The 18,396-nt window shown below is 32.8% G+C and overlaps 1 non-coding gene across 1 annotated transcript; it reads left to right on the top strand.

The window, feature by feature from the left end:
- The first annotated feature begins 5,290 nt into the window (after window positions 1–5,290).
- Window positions 5,291–5,397, top strand: LOC139845866 (small nucleolar RNA R71). Its single transcript, XR_011758620.1, has one exon. It is a non-coding gene; the product is annotated as a small nucleolar RNA R71 (small nucleolar RNA).
- The last annotated feature ends 12,999 nt before the right edge of the window (window positions 5,398–18,396 follow it).

Below are 18,396 nucleotides of genomic sequence, written 5' to 3'. Positions count from 1 at the left end.
GAGGAATATCAAGGTTTTCCTCCATATTAATAACTATGAAGTTTGCAACAAAGGTCAAACTTCCCACGTTAACAAGTAAATTATTTGCTATTCTAACCGGGTGTTTAATGGTTAGGTCAAATGATTGAACACCTATTTTGGTTGGTTTTAATTCTCCCATCCCTAATCTTTTGTATAAGGAAATAGGCATAATATTTGCACTTGCTCCTAAATCTGCGAGTCCGTTATATATAGCACCATCATTAAGCAAGCAAGAAATGATAAATTCACCCGGGTCTCCTGCTTTAGTAAGGCGAGTTGGTTTGTAAACCTTTTTCGGGTGTTCTTTTCTAGGTTCTTTCACTTCTATTTGAACTTCTTGTTCACATTTTCCTTCCTTTCTTGGAATGGGAGGTTTGTTTAAGAATTCTTCTTCATCACTCTAATTTGAATCCTCCCTATTTTCCAATTTTGATTTTTCATATGTTGTTGATAACATATTTATGTTTTCATTTTGAAGGTTTTCTTGGGTTGTGAAATTATGATTAACTTCATTGTCAACTTCCATCGGACCATGTATGTAATGTTTAACTCTGTGACCATTAACTTTAAATTCAATCCCATTTGAATTTATTAACTCTATTGTTCCGTATGGAAAAACTCTTTTGACTATGAATGGTCCAGACCATCTTGATTTCAATTTTCCAGGAAATAGCTTGAATCATGAATTGAAAAGAAGAACTCTGTCTCTTTCTTTAAATTCTTTTGAACTTCTGATTCTTTTATCATGCCATTTCTTCGTTCTTTCTTTATAAATTAACGAATTTTCGTATGCTTCATGTCTTAATTCTTCTAATTCGTTTAGTTGACTTAATCGTAGACGTCCGGCTTCATGTAAATCAAGATTACATGTCTTCAAAGCCCAAAATGCTTTGTGTTCAATTTCTACTGGAAGATGACATGCTTTTCCGTAAACGAGTCTAAAAGGTGTGGTTCTAATTGGAGTTTTATAGGCTATTCTAAAAGCCCAGAGTGCATCCTCCAATTTCATGGACCATTCCTTCGGATTTGATCCTACGGTTTTCTCTAGAATACGTTTTAATGCTCGGATGGTATTTTCAACTTGTCCACTTGTTTGTGGATGATAAGCGGTTGAGATTTTATGAGTTACTCCATATCTTTTGAGAACTTTCTCAAGTTGATTATTACAAAAATGAGTACCCCGATCACTTATTAAAGCTTTCGGTGTTCCAAACCTTGCAAAAAGACGTTTTAAAAAGTTGACTACAACTCGTGCATCATTAGTTGGGAGAGCTTGTGCTTCCGTCCATTTAGATACATAATCAATGGCAACGAGAATGTAGAGATTATTATGAGATTTTGGAAATGGACCCATAAATTCAATACCCCAAATGTCAAATTCTTCACATACTTGAATGACATTTTGTGACATTTCATCACGTTGACTTATTTTTCTGGCCCTTTGACAAGCATCACAGGATTTCCAAAGAAGGTGTGCGTCTTTGAAAATTGTAGGCCAATAGAATCCAGCATCGTAAACTTTTCTTGCTGTGAGTTGAGTCCCATAATGCCCTCCTGTTGGTCCTGTGTGACAATGGTTTAAGATTTGACTGGCTTCATCTTCGAATACACATCGGCGTATTATTCCATCTGGACAACTTTTAAACAAATGTGGATCTTCCCAGAAATAGTGTTTTATATCACTGAAGAATTTCTTTCGTTTTTGGTACGACAATCCTTTTTCAAGGAATCCACATACTAAGTAGTTTGCATAGTCTGCAAACCATGGAATTTCATTATAATCTATCTTCAATAGATATTCATCAGGAAAGTTGTCTTGTATGGCCGATTCATATAGAACTTCTAATTCAGGATTTTCAAGACGAGAAAGATGATCGGCAGCGAGATTTTCTGCTCCCTTTTTATCTCGGATTTCAATATCGAACTCTTGTAAGAGTAAGATCCAACGGATTAATCTTGGTTTGGCATCTTGTTTCGAAAATAGGTATCTAAGAGCAGAATGATCGGTATAGACCACCGTTTTAGTTAGAACGATATATGAACGAAATTTGTCAAAAGCAAAGACAATAGCAAGGAGTTTTTTCCCCAGTAGTTGTATAATTCGTTTGTGCTCCTTGTAACGTCTTACTAGCATAATATATAGGTTGAAATCGTTTTTCAATCATTTGTCCTAAAACGGCTCCCATTGCAAAATCACTTGCATCGCACATAAGTTCAAACGGTAGATTCCAATTTGGAGTTATCATGATCGGCGCATTAGTGAGTTTCTCTTTAAGAATATTAAAAGATTTGATGCATTATTCTGAAAATATGAATGGTGCATCTTTTTCTAGGAGTTTATTCATAGGAGTGGCAATTTTAGAAAAATCTTTTATGAAACGTCGGTAAAAACCGGCATGTCCTAGAAAACTCCTAACTCCTCTAACATTGGTGGGATGTGGAAGTTTAGCAATTACATCTACTTTAGCTCTATCCACTTCAATTCCTTCCTTTGAAATCTTATGACCAAGAACGATGCATTCTTTAACCATGAAATGGCATTTCTCCCAATTAAGAACTAGATTTGATTGTTCGCATCTAATAAGCATTCGTTCAAGATTAACTAGACCTGATTCAAAAGTGTCACCGAAGACTGAAAAGTCATCCATGAATACTTCCATGCATTCTTCTATCATGTCGTGAAAAATCACCATTATGCACCTTTGAAAGGTCGCAGGGGCGTTGCAAAGTCCAAATGGCATGCGTTTGTAAGCAAAAGTACCATAAGGGCACGTGAACGTGATTTTCTCTTGATCTTCGGGTGCTATCGGGATTTGAAAATATCCAGAAAAACCATCAAGAAAACAATAGTAACTGTTTCCGGCTAATTTTTCCAACATTTGATCAATGAAAGGTAAGGGAAAGTGATCTTTTCTGGTGGCGTCATTTAATTTTCTATAATCAATACAAACACACCATCCTGTTACAGTCCTAGTAGGAATAAGCTCATTTTTCTCATTTGTGATGACAGTCATGCCACCCTTTTTAGGTACGCATTGAACTGGGCTTACCCATGGACTATTAGAGATTGGATAAATTAAACCTGCATCTAGCAGTTTAATAATTTTCTTTCTTAACAACATCTTGCATATTAAGATTTAGTCTTCGTTGGCGTTGCACATACATTTTATGACCTTCTTCCATAAGGATTTTATGTGTGCAATACGAAGGACTTATTCCTTTAATATCATGAATATTCCATGCAATAGCTGGCTTATGAGCTTTTAGCACAGTAATGAGTTGAGATTTTTCATTTTCAGTAAGAGAAGACGATATTATTACAGGTAATTCAGATTCACCATGTAAATAAGCGTATTCCAAATGGTTTGGAAGTGGCTTTAACTCTAATGTCGGTGGTTCTTCTATCGATGATTTATATCGATATCTGTCTTCTTCTTTTAGCATTTGAATTTCTTCTGTTGTTGGTTCATATCCATTAGCCATAAGTGTAGCTAACATTTCAGTTTCATCAATTAGTTCAGTTCCTTCTCCTAAAGAACATTACCCTGTTCCTTGTAATTCTGGAAATTCTTCTAAAAATTCTGCATGTGAATCTATGGTTTGAATATAATAACATGTATCATCTGCAGATTGCGGTTGTTGCATTGCTCTATCAACAGAAAAGGTAACACTCTCGTCCTCTATACTTAGGGTCAGTTTCTTACCAAACACGTCTATTATTGCTTTAGTCGTGTTTAAGAATGGTCTTCCTAATATGAGAGGAACTCGAGAATCTTCTTCCATGTCTAAAATAATAAAATCTACTGGAAATACTAAAGTACCAACTTTAACTAGCATGTTCTCCATTATCCCTCTAGGATATTTTACTGATCGATCAGCTAGTTGTATGCTTATTCGTATTGGTTTCAATTCTCCAAGGTCTAGTTTAGCGTATAGTGAATACGGCATTAAATTTATACTAGCTCCTAAGTCTGCCAATGCTTCTATTGAACTAAGACTACCCAGAAAACATGGAATTGTGAAACTTCCTGGATCTGATAATTTTTCTGGTATCTTATTCAACAGCACTGCAGAACAATTGGCATTCATAGTAACAGCCGAGAGTTCTTCCATTTTCTTTCTATTTGTGATTAGATCTTTCAAGAATTTAGCATATCTAGGCATTCCTGAAATTACATCAATGAAAGGAAGATTGACATTTATCTGTTTAAACATATCCAAAAATTTGGATTGCTCGGCTTCAAGTCCCTCTTTTCTCATTTTACTCGGGTAAGGAAGTGGTGGTTGGTATGGTTTAACATAAGATTTAGCCTTAACTGTGTTATCTTCATTAACCTTTTCAACTACCGGTTCTTTTTCTTTATCTTGCTCAGATTGTGGTTCTTGTGAAGTAGGAATAGTGTCTTCAGAAATTACAGGTATTTCAGGTGGTTTAAGTGTAATACCACTTCTTGTGGTAATGGCTTTAGCTGTTTCATTCCGGGGGTTAGCATTTGTATCACTAGGTAGACTTCCAGGTTTTCTTTCACCTATCAATCTTGCTAGGTTGCTTACTTCTTGTTTCAAATTTTGAATAGAAGCTTGTTGATTTCTAAATGCTTGAGCATTTTGTTCATTGGTTTGTTTCTGAGATGTGAAAAACTGCGTTTGAGATTCAACTAGCTTCGACATCATATCTTCTAAATTTGGCTTTTTATCATCGGTTTGTGGTGATTTATTTTGAAAATTAGGTCTTTGCTGATTATAAGTATTATTGGATACTTGTTGATTACTAGGACCTTGTTGGTTGTTGTATGGAACATTTCAGTTATAATTCTGGTTTTGATTGTAGATTGGTCTTGGCGGTTGATAATTATTCTGATAATTATTTCCAGGCCTTTGGTTTATGTATGAAACATTCTCTCTTTGTTCCATTGTTAGTTCAATACTGAGACAATCTTTTGTCAAATGTGGTCCTCCACACTGCTCACAACAAATTCTTATTGAGTGAATATCCTTAGTCATCTTTTCCATTCGTCTCTCGACAGCATCTATCTTTGCGGAAATGGAATCAAAGTCATGGCTAGAATCGGCTCTAGCTGCTTTAGATGATCTAACGATATCTTTTTCTTGATGCCACTCATGTGAGTGGGAAGCAGTGTTATCAATAATTTTGTAAGCGTCAGTTGCGGTTTTCTTCATAATGAAACCACCAGCTACTATATCTATGTCTGTTCTTGTAGTGATATTGTATCCTTGGTAGAATATTTGTACTATTTGACAAGTGTCTAAACCATGTTGCGGACATCCTCTTAATAACTTTCCAAATCTTGTCCATGCTTCATATAAAGTTTCATTTGGCTTTTGTGTGAACGTAACAATTTCTCCTTGAAGTCTTACGGCTTTAGATGCCAGAAAGAATTGTTTAAGAAAATTTTCAACTAAAACATCCCATGTATCAATCGCCCCTTCAGGTAACGATTCTAACCAATCTTTGGCTTCTCCCTTTAAAGTCCAGGGAAATAACATGAGATATATCTGTTCATCCTCCACTTCTCTTATTTTAAATAGAGTACAGATTCTATTAAAGGTACGAAGATGTTCATTTGGATCTTCCTTCGGCGCACCACTAAATTGGCATTGATTAGTTACCATATGTAGAATTTGTCCATTGATTTCATAATCTGGCCCATTAATGTCAGGTTGGGTAATTGCGTGACCTTGGCCAGTGCGTTTAGCTCGCATTCGATCTTCCTTACTTAGAGGTTCCAGATTCTCCATGATTGAATTTGTTGAATCTGTATCACTAGAGGATTCTGATTTAATGGGATGTTCCTCGAAAATCTCTGTTTTAATGATTGGTGGTTCCGGAGGAAAGATTAGTGGTTCAGGATCTCTGAATTGTCCCTGAATATCCTCCGGATTCTCAATTGTGAGGTCGGGTTCAAAAAATGGATTATCGGAAATTTGAATTGGAGTACTTGGTCGACTGGATGACGATTCTAAAGAAAAATCAACGGCGACAATATTTGCTAGATGTCTTGATCTGGTTACAGGTGGTGAACGTATAAAAGGTGGTGAACGTTTTGCTCGGTGCATTCACTGAATATCCTATTTGTTAAAAAAAAAATTATATAAGTTATCAAATTAATAGACTTTTCTGCTTTTGCCCACGTTTCGAATAGCCAATAGATGCAGTAGGGAGCCAGAACCCTTTAAATTGGAAGCTCACAACTCAGCGACTAACAAATCCAACTATTACTACGAAACAGAAAATTTTGGATGTCTATCAATTTAACCACTTAAAATAATTTTTTGTTGAAGTTTAAAGAAATTTTAGAGAAGAAATAGAAAATTCTATGTCCTAAAAACTAGAGTGGCGAAAAATAAGAAAGAAAAAGATCGCGTCGGAAAACTTCGAAAAATAAAAGGTCGAAAAATAAAAATAAGAAAGTAGCGCGTCGAAACTTAAAAGTCTAAAAATAAAAATTAAAAGTTGCGTCTAAAGATATTAAAGCTTAAAAGAAATAATATATCCCAAATGGCAATAACTTAAAAAGGTACTAAAATTTATAAAAACGGCGTCGCAAAATTCTAAAGCACCTAAATCTTAGTCTAAAGAAAAAGTACTTAAGGGATTTTACGGCAAAGCCTAAGAATCTAGAAATAAAAATAACTACGGCAAAAACTATGACTTAAAACTAAATACGAACGAAAAATACAAATATTACGCTAAAACAAATAAAAAGATACAAAATATAAAAATAAACTTAAAGTTGTAAAAAGTAAAATTTTTATAAAAATATTATTTTATATTATTTATTTATAAAACTATTAATTTTATATATTAATTAAAACAAGATTAAAACTAAATAAAACAAACTAAATAATAAAACTAAACTAAATATTTAAATACACTAACCCTAATTAGGGTTTTAATTAAATAATAATAATAATTAAAAACTCCGTAATTATTGCTCGGATCAGGGCTGTCAGATCAGGCCATGCGATCGTATGGTCTATGCATTAAAAATCCATGCGGTCGCATGGAGTAGGGTTTTGGTCCAGGTTTTGGGCTGCAACAGTACTGGACCGAGTGATTTTTTACATATATTTTTTTTTCTGTTTTATATATTTATATAAAAATATTTATATAAAACTTATATTTTTACAAACTAAAATAAAAATAAAGAAACTTTATAAAACTTATATATTTAACAATCTCTTAAAAATATATAAATTTAGTTTTTCTTTTTATATTTTTGTATTTTTTTTAAAATTTAAAACGTATATTTTTATACAAAGAACTTAATAAAAAAATCTTTTTTTTTATTTTTATATATAGCGTTTCGCTTCCGGCGTTTTAGTTTCCCCGGCAGCGGCGCCAAAAATACTTGATGTGTGCGAGGTGGTGTACAAAATAGTTATATTTTTACTACAAAATACTATTAAATGCGATACAATTTTACACAAGATATTTATTTATTTATAGATTGGATATATACCTAAACCTTGTTACAACACTTATAGGCAGTGTACCTAATCGTACAGTAGTGTAGTTTTTAGTAAGTCCGGTTCGTTCCACAGGGAGACTTAGCCAAGTCTAACGCTATATTAGTTTTAACTTATAATTGTAAAAATACAAAAATATATAAATAATATTATTATTATAAAAGGGGGATTTTACCGTTTAATGACCGGTTTGTCGATTTTAAAACTTTAGTCGCAGTTAAAACCTAATGTAAAATATTAAAAATAAATATTACTTAATTTAAAGCGTAAAGTAAATAACGATAATGAAATTGCGATAAATAAAAGTGCGATAAAATAAAGTTACGATAATTAAAAATTACGATAATTAAAGTGACAATAAATTAAAGTGAGATAATTAAAAGTGCAATTAAATATGAAATAAAGGAAATTAAATATGAAATATAGGAATTATGCTTATTTAAACTTCCGTAATCATGATGTTTGACGTGTTGTTTTTAGTTTAGTACCATGGGTTAATTGTTCTTTGTCCTGGATTATTCGATATGTCCATACGGATTTGTCCATAATAGTCCATCAGTCATAAATATAAAGTGCGAGAGTCTTCGTCAAATTATCCTTATACCCGAAGTCAAATATTCCAACTAATTGGGGATTCGAATTGTAACAAGGTCTTAATACTTTGTTTAATGAATACACCAGGTTATCGACTGCGTGTAAACCAAGGTTTTACTACTTTGTTAACAATTACACCAATTACCCTTGAATGTAATCAACCCCTGTTTCAACATGTCTATAAACTATTAATCCAGTTCCGTGTCCAGTAAAATGAACAATTACTGGTATTTATAGATATCCCGCCCACCGTACCCAGTCAAGCGTATGTGGTTATATATAAATACATCAAATTATAAGTCTATATATTAAATCAACGAGGTATCATTTAGTTAATATAAAGCCCATTAATAGCCCATAGTCTAATTTCTACAAGTGTCGTTCTTTTATCCAAATCCCAATTATGGTCCAAAGCCCAATTACCCAATTTTAATATTTAGCCCAACATCACGATTACTTCGGCATTAAATAAGCATAATAATAACTTAGCTACGAGACATTAATTTAAAAAGGTTGAACATAACTTACAATGATTAAAAATAGCGTAGTGTTACACGGACAGAATTTCGACTTACACCCTTACAACATTCGCTAACATACCCTTATTATTAGAATTTAAAATTAAAATTAAAATTAAAATTAATATATATATATATATATATATATATATATATATATATATATATATATATATATATATATATATATTATACGAGTGAGATAGAGAGATAGATATATTAAGATCGCTCAAAACTGCGAAATTTATAGGCATGTGGCCACAAAAAGTGGCCCATGCGATCACATGGAAATCCTTCTTCAAAGCCATGCGATCGCATGGCCAGCTGGGACAGCTCAACTTTGGTTGTTTTCTTCTTGCCGACGGTTTTATATAATATATATATATATATATATATATATATATATATATATATATATATATATATAATTTTAAGAATTAATTATATATTATATTATATTCATGTGCATAGTTGACTTGTAATTTTTAGTCCATTGCGTCGAGCGTTGAGAGTTGACTCTGGTCCCGGTTCCGGATTTTCGAACGTCCTTGCGTACAATTTAATATCTTGTACTTTGCGTTTTGCGTCTTGTACTCTTGTAATTTCGAGACGTTTCTCATCAATAATTTGAACCACTTTAATTGTACTTTGTACTTTTTAGCTTTTTGGTCGTTTGCATCTTCAATTCGTTGAATCTGTCTTTTGTCTTCACCTTTTATTATTCAAACGAATATCACTTGTAAATAGAACAATTGCAACTAAAAGCTTGTCTTTCTTGAGGGATAATGCTATGAAATATATGTTTGTTTTTAGCATTATCAATATCTAATTGAGAAAAACACAATCAACGTTCACTTTTGATTATTGATATTTTAACTTTTTTTATTAGTATCGTCTACTTTTAGTATTTATTTAAATAACTAATAATCCAAATGTATAATGTATGCATTTGTAGATGGTTATGTGCGAAACACTTTTGAGGGTTGGCTAAAGTTATATCATGGGTAGTGATATTTACATACTTATTTTTTATAGATCCACTACTTATTAAGATAACTACCAAAAATACCCTTATATCATTACCATTTGATTTGTTTACCCTTTTTTACTTCTTTCATTTTTTTTTTACCTTAAGTTATACACGAAATTTAAATTTTAATATACTCGGTAACTGAAATCGGGCTATGAAACGACCCTTATGCATTTACCAAAAACGAAGCACTATTTTTTTTTTTTTTATAAGTTAGGTCCCAATATAGCGTTCATAATACATAAGATTTCCAACTCTGTTTTAACCAAAAACATAATATCATAACGTTATGTTTAACGACTTATAATGACCCTTGGTACACAAATGACACATTACAAAAACATTTGTAATAATGACCCAATTACACCAAATACGGGTTAAGACTCAATAACCCAACCTGATACCAAGAGCATAATCCCGGGGACTACCAAATCCCCAATCCACGTCCAAATATTCAAAAGCTACCCCATCGAGCCCAAGCGCTCCTACGCATCTAGTCTATCAATTAGCTAGCTTCATAATCACAATACTTGTAAAAAGGTAAACAACGAGATGGGTAAGCTAATTGCTTAGTGAGTAAATAGTTATACCCATACGTATATAACATATTTACCCGCATACACATACACAAATACCTCAAATGCTAGCATACCAAAAATCATACGATCGCAACGTATAATGCCACACTTACACTTTTCACAATAAGCTATCAACACAAACACATTCCCAATGTCATTAGCTATATAATATCGAAATTAATAAAGCTAAACACAACACACAAACCATGGCTAACCAAAATCTAAAGGGAACGATTCTCGTGAATGAACCGTTAGCACACACAGACACCTCTAGTATGCATCGCTAGCCCCTTGAGTGGTATCGAACACCCGAACTTATAACCACCCGTCACGCTCAATGTGGTATCGATCGCCCGAACTTAAAACCCACATTTCGCGCCCACAATCATGATGATATGGTACCGATCGCCTGAACTTAAAACCCATATCCTACGCACATTCATGATAATAAGGTATCGCACGCCCGAACTTTAAACCCTTATTACATGACAAGCACAATGTGGTATCGATCGTCCGAACTTAAAACCTACATCACACCACACGAATAAACACATTATATACGTACGAGTATAAGTATTCCACTCACCTTGGAATGCCCGTACAAATCATGTAGCATGGTCTCCGTCCTCAAATCCGAGCAAGTAACCATCTATATTACACATAGGCACAATATACGCATAAATATACATTCTCTAAAAGAGAATCTGACACAATCATCCCTTAGCCGAGGGATCATACCTTGCTCGCCAAAACCCGCTCATTTATCACCTAGTGGATACAAACCAATCACCACTTCGGGTGGTAATTCAAATTCACTCTTACAAAGCACGATTTAACCCAAATTACACTTTACACCAATTAGACCAACCTAGGTCCCGACACTAGATTACTACTTAAGTATTCTACGCCGTCATTTACACCAAAACCACAACACGTGCAATATTGACCCATTTTGCGTTTGACCGCGTTTGACTTATGTTAAAATACCATTTTAACCCAAAATCACATCCCACGATTACTTTCATTCAAAACGTCATTTAACACTTAACAAAAGTGTTTAGCATACATTTAATCCAAAATTAGTGTCATTACCAAATTCGGCCCAATCAAAGTCAACCAATTTTGACATAAGTCCCAAAAACGCTCAAAATCACTAACGACTAGTGATTATATTTCTAAAACATCAATTAACACCTAAATCATGTATTTACATACTTGGTTCACCAAAACTTGACTCAAAACTCATTTTGACACCAAACCAAGTCAACACCCATTTTGACTAGCAAACTTGTTCTTAAGAACATTTAAATCACAAATAAACTTACAACCTAGTGATTTAACACCCCAAACCATGACAAATACTACCAATTTCTTCATCAAACCCTAAACCCACAATAATCGGGTTCACTTACACTAACAATACAACAAAACCCCCAATTTCATGAGAAATGGGGTTTATAACCCTAACTAGACTCTATCATACTTCAAATTAAACAATGAAATTCGGAGTTAGAACTCACCACCACTACCAAAATATAGCTAGGAATGAGATGAAAAACTTTAAAACTGGCACTTTGGTGAGATTTCCATTTCTTCTTTTTCAAACCAAGCTTTCTAACTCTAAAAGTCACACTCTCTCTCTAAAATAAGTTGAGAGTGTTTTGTGTGGGTGAAAATGAGGCTTGAAAGAGCCTTGAATCAGTTTTGGAGATCCCAAACTGTGATGATCCGTCCAAATCCATTTGGACGAGTACATCATTCATCGATTTCACAGTGAGGTACTGACCTCTACATGATACGTTTTGTAAACATTGCATTCTTTTGAATCGGCTCTAGCTGCTTTAGATGATCTAACGATATCTTTTTCTTGGTGCCACTCATGTGAGTGGGAAGCAGTGTTATCAATAATTTTGTAAGCATCAGTTTCGGTTTTCTTCATAATAGAACCACCAGCTGCTATATCTATGTCTTTTCTTGCAGTGATGTCGCATCCTTGGTAGAATATTTGTACTATTTGACAGGTGTCTAAACCATGTTGCGGACATCCTCTTAACAACTTTCCATATCTTGTCCATGCCTCATATAGAGTTTCATTTGGTTTCTGTGTGAACGTAACAATTTCTGCTTGAAGTCTTACGGCTTTAGATGCAGGAAAGAATTGTTTAAGAAATTTGTCAACTAAAACATCCCATGTATCAATCGCCCCTTCAGATAACGATTCCAACCAATCTTTGGCTTCTCCCTTTAAAGTCCAGGGAAATAACATGAGATATATCTGTTCATCCTCCACTTCTCGGATTTTAAATAGTGTGCAGATCCTATTAAAGGTACGTAGATGTTCATTTGGATCTTCCTTCGGCGCACCACTAAATTGGCATTGATTAGTCACCATGTGTAGAATTTGTCCTTTGATTTCATAATCTGGCGCATTAATGTCTGGATGAGTAATTGCGTGACCTTGGCCAGTGCGTTTAGCTCTCATTCGGTCTTCCATACTTAAAGGTTCCAGATTCTCCATAATTGAATTTGTTGAATCGGAATCACTAGAGGATTCTGATTTAATGGTTCGTTCCTCAACAATCTCTGTTTGAATGATTGGTGGTTCCGGAGAAAAGTTTAGTGGTTCAGGATCTACGAATCGTTCCTGAATATTCTCCGGATTCTCAATTGTGAGGTCGGGTTCAAAAAATGGATTATCGGAAATTTAAACTGAAGTACTTGGTCGGCTGGATGACAATTCTAAAGAAAAATCAACGGCAGTAATATTTGCTAAATGTCTTGATCTAGTTACAGGTGGTGAACGTACAAAAGGTGGTGAACGTCTTGCTCGGTGCATTCACTGAATATCCTATTAGTTTTTAAAAAGAAAGAAAAATTATAATAAGTTATCCAATCAATAGACTTTTCTGATTTTGCCCACGTTTCGAATAGCCAAAAGATGCAGCAGAGGGGCAGGATTCGTTTGGTCTCAATATAATTGAGGACTGTTTGGCTCCAATAACCCGGTCCACGTACAAATCCAACTATTACTACGAACCAGAAAATTTTGATGTCTATCAATTTAACCACTTAAAATAAATTTTCGTAATTTTAAGAAATTTAGATAAGAAGTAGAATAAAAATCTATGTCCTAAAACTAGAATAGCGAGAAATAAGAAAGAAAAAGAGTTCGTCGGAAATAGATCGAAAAAGAAAAATGGTTGAAAAATAAAAGGTGACGGAAAAATAAAAGAAACTTATAAAACTTAAAAATACTTGACTAACCTAACCTTATTACTACAACTAACTTAAAATTATAATCGCAAATTGAGATTACTAATTGGAATGATAATTGATACATAGGTAAAAGTCGTCTAAAAATATTAAAGCTTACAAGAAAAACTAAATCCCAAATGGAAATAACTTAAAAAGAGACTAAAACTTAAAAAGGCGTCGCAAAATTCTAGAGCACCTAAATCTTAGTCTAAAGAGAAAACACTTAAGGAATTCTACGGCAAAGCCTAAAAATCTAGAAGTAAAAATAACTATGGCAAAAACTATGAATTAAAACTAAATATGAGCTAAAAATACAAATATTACGCTAAAACGATTAAAAAGGGACAAAATATAAAAATATACAAAAAGTTGTAAAAATTACAATTTTTATAAAAATATAATTTTTATATTATTTATTTATTAAAACTACTAATTTTATAAATTAATTAAACTAATTAATACTAAATACATAAATTAAATAAAAAGTAAAAGTTAAAATAAAACTAATTATAATAATAATAATAATTAGGGTTAAATAATAATAATAATTAATAATTACCCGTAATTAATGCTGAATTAGGGTTCTGTCAGTGTGTCAGGGAAACCCCGCGAGTCGCGGGGTTCAGAAATTCAATTGACAGCTTGTTTAAAATTTGACGCGTTTTTTTTTTTTATGTTTTTATATTTTCTGTTTTATAATCTAAAAGTTATATATAATAAAAACTTATATTTTTACAAACTAAAGATACTTTATAAAACTTAAATATTTAACAAAATCTTAAAAATATTTATATTTTTCTTTTTCTTTTTATATTTTCGAATATTTAAAACGTATTTTTATAAAAACGAATTTTAATAAAAGTAAACTAATTTTTTTTTTTTTTATTAGCGTTGCGCTTCCGGCTTTTAAGAGTATTCCCCGGCAGCGGCGCCAAAAATACTTGATGTTAAAGCTAAGGGGCATAAAATATTATTAAATTTTACAAGGAAATACTATTAAATACGATACAATTTTACACAAGATATTTATTTATTTAGAGAATGGATATACTTAAACCTTGCTACAACACTTATAGGCAGTGTACCTAATCGTACAGTAGTGTAGTTTTTAGTAAGTCCGGTTCGTTCCACAGGGAATCTTTTTAATCAAAGCTTAACGATATATTAGTTTACTTTTATAAAAATACAAATATATATACAAGTAATATTATTATTATAAAAGGGGGGTTTTTACCGTTTAATGACCGGTTTGTCGATTTTAAAACTTTAGTTGCAGTTAAAACAAAATGTAAAATATTAAAAATAAATACAAGACTTAAATTAAAGCGTAAAGTAAATAACGATAATGAAATTGCAAATAATAAAAGTGCGATAAAATAAACTTGCGATAATTAAAAAGTACGATAATTAAAAGTGCAATTAAATACAAAAACAATAAAAATGCGATAATTAGAAGTGCAATTAAATATAAAATAAAGGAAATTAAATATGAAATAAAAGAATTATGCTTATTTAAACTTCCGTAATCATGATGTTTGACGTGTTGATTTTAGTTTTATTGCCCATGGGTTAATTGTCCTTTGTCCTGGATTATTTAATATGTCCATACGGATTTGTCCATAATAGTCCATCAGTCATAAATATAAAGAGCGAAAGCCTTCGTCAAATTATTCTTATTCCCGAAGTCAAATATTCCAACTAATTGGGGATTCGAATTGTAACAAGGTTTTAATACTTTGTTTAATGAATACACCAGGTTATCAACTGCGTGTAAACCAAGGTTTTACTACTTTGTTAACAATTACACCAATTACCCTTGAATGTAATTCACCCCTGTTTCAACAAGTCTATTAACTATTAATCCAGTTCCGTATCCGGTAAAATGAATAATTATTGGTATTTATAGATATCCCGCCCACCGTACCCAGTCAAGCGTATGTGGTTATATATAAATACGTCGAATTATAAGTTTGTATATTAAATTAACAAGGTATTGTTTAGTTAATATAAAACCCATTAATAACCCATAGTCTAATTTCCACAAGTGTCGTTCTTTTATCCAAACCCCAATTATGGTACAAAGCCCAATTACCCTAATTTTAGTAATTAGCCCAACATCATGATTACTTCGGATTAAATAAGCATAATAATAACTTAGCTACGAGACATTAATGTAAAAAGGTTGAACATAACTTACAATGATTAAAAATAGCGTAGCGTTACAAGGACAGAATTTCGACTTACACTCTTACAACATTCGCTAACATACCCTTATTATTAGAATTAAAATTAAAATTAAAATTATAATATATATATATATATATAATACGTTTATGAGAGAAGAAGAAAAAGGATGATTTTTGCGATCAGAATTCGTTTGCTTTTATAGGGATTTTCAGAGTTTGGGGCTCCGCGACTCGCGGCATTTTTGGCCTTCAAACTCCGCGAGTCGCGGAGATTGAAATTACAGCTCAGTCCCTTTTGGAGTCTTTCTTGCCGACGGTTTTAAATATTAATATAATATATATATAATTTTTAAGAATTATTTATATATTATATTATATTTATGTGCATAGTTGACTTGTAATTTTTAGTCCGTTGCGTCGAGCGTTGAGAGTTGACTCTGGTCCCGGTTCCGGATTTTCGAACGTCCTTGCGTACAATTTTATATTTTGTACTTTGCGTTTTGAATCTTGTACTCTTGTAATTTCGAGACGTTTCTTATCAATAATTGGAACCTCTTTGATTGTATTTTGTACTTTTGAGCTTTTTGGTCGTTTGCGTCTTCAATTCGTCGAATCTGTCTTTTGTCTTCACCTTTTATTATTTAAACGAATATCACTTGTAAATAGAACAATTGCAACTAAAAGCTTGTCTTTCTTGAGGAATAATGCTATGAAATATATGTTCGTTTTTAGCATTATCAAATATTCCCACACTTGAGCGTTGCTTGTCCTCAAGCAATATCGTCTTGAAATATTAGAATCACTTCTTTATTCTTCACTCTTTGTACATCAGTGATTTCTATATGGCGGTATAAACAATAGTAGTAACGATATGGTTTACAGTCCCACATGACTATAAAAATTTAGATCCATTAAGGAAATTGGATCTTTATGAAAACATTTGATCTTTTGAAAATTAAATCTAGTTTTTACCCTAGATAAGTTTTCTGGAATAACCCTTCACCGGTGTTTGCAAAATATTTTTGTGGGTTTGGTGGGTTTCAGATTTGAAAATTTTAGCTCAAAACTTATGGTTTTGTGTCACCCACTTGCTAACCTTGTATTTGGAAAGCAACACGTCCAGTTTACTTGTCCCGTATATTACCTTTCGGTAAACTACCGTCCGGTTGTAAAGGAAAGCGTTGAACAAACAACTGTTAAGGCAATGTCCCCTGACATGCTTTTAATTATGGTCTATAACGTGTCGGACGCAATTACTATCCTTGGTAGGAGCAATAGTAAAGCTCACCCTTATGATTTTTCGGTCTGGCACAAGGTCCTGTCTTTGACCATGCTATGCAACCACCGTTCTTACGGTTGACACCCGATTTAGTTCAGGTGACCTAATGAATTCCAGGTGAATTCCTAGGATTTTACATTCAATGGTAATGAACGCATTGAAAATAGGGTTTTCAGAAAACAAATCGGTTTGTAGTTTTGATCAAAATATTTTCTCGTTCAAGCTCGAGTTTAGATATCATTGAATTCCATGAGTTTGTAATTCTCAATCTTTAAGGTCAATCTCAAGTATTGAGTAATATCAGGCTTAAAAGCTGATTTTTGATCTTTTAAGGAGATTATCCTTTCTGGGGATCTGATTCATTAGTCTTATCCAGCTAATTTGCATGGTGCCCCCCCATTTTATGAGATAAATCCTTCTCATGGTTAGGATAAATCTGACCACTTGGCGACCCTGTTTAATGCTGAGGTCCGTGGATTTCCTGCTGATTTTAGTGATGACTTTTCTAGATTTTTCGTCAACCTACAGCTGGTCTGGACGACAACTTCATGACCTAAATCAAGAAGCGCGTGTCTTTTTCGGAAGACTTTACTTCCTTTTAATGATGGAATTGATTCATCGTGTAGATCCATCTCTTCTTTTCTTTCATCGGGTAAAGCAGTTTAGTTTAGTCCAAAGCAAAAGTATTTTCAGTTATTTGTTACAGATATATGTGACATATGTTTAAGATAACTTGGTAAATTTTCCCACACTTGGCTTTTATTTTCCTTTTTATCGTCCTCTATTCCATTTTAAATGAATTTTAACATTTTGGTTTGTTTCTCAATTTATGTCCTTTCCGAGATTACAATAATTTAGGTGTTAAAACCTAGTTTTATCGTTCATAAATATGTATAAACATGATTTTGAGTTCATTTAATTGAAATTTTTTAAATTTTTTTACTAGAATTGGGTAGTCAGTATATAAGACTAGGGCTGTTCTTTATTATCAGAGAGCACTAGATTCTAATACAACTACTGCTTTACTAGTATTTTTAATGGTAATCAAGTGTATAAAGTAAAAAATTTTAAAATCCGAAAGAATTTAACCCCTTCCCACACTTAAGATCTTGCAATGCCCTCATTTGCAAGAAATCGGTAACAATTTAAATTATTGAGGGTGATTTGTGTGAAAATGATTAAATTTTACCAAAGTTTTCAAATATATTGGCGTTTGTTTGCTGAATGATAAATGGTGCACATCATTTGTTCATTCCGTCTTGTTGTTATTTCACATATATTTTGCATCTTGTCGTCAAAATTAGTTGCTTTTACTGAACTTAATGCCAGTCTTTGAAAATGCGTTGTTTTACCCTGTTGTGTACATATGATAAACTGCAAACATATATACATATTTTTGAAGTTTGGTATATTACCCCACATTCAAAAATTATTAAAATCTAAG

Source organism: Rutidosis leptorrhynchoides, chromosome 4, assembly GCF_046630445.1.
Source record: "Rutidosis leptorrhynchoides isolate AG116_Rl617_1_P2 chromosome 4, CSIRO_AGI_Rlap_v1, whole genome shotgun sequence".
Lineage (NCBI taxonomy): Eukaryota > Viridiplantae > Streptophyta > Magnoliopsida > Asterales > Asteraceae > Rutidosis > Rutidosis leptorrhynchoides.
Note: the sequence above shows the minus strand (reverse complement) of the source record. Positions and strands in the feature narration are given on the sequence as shown.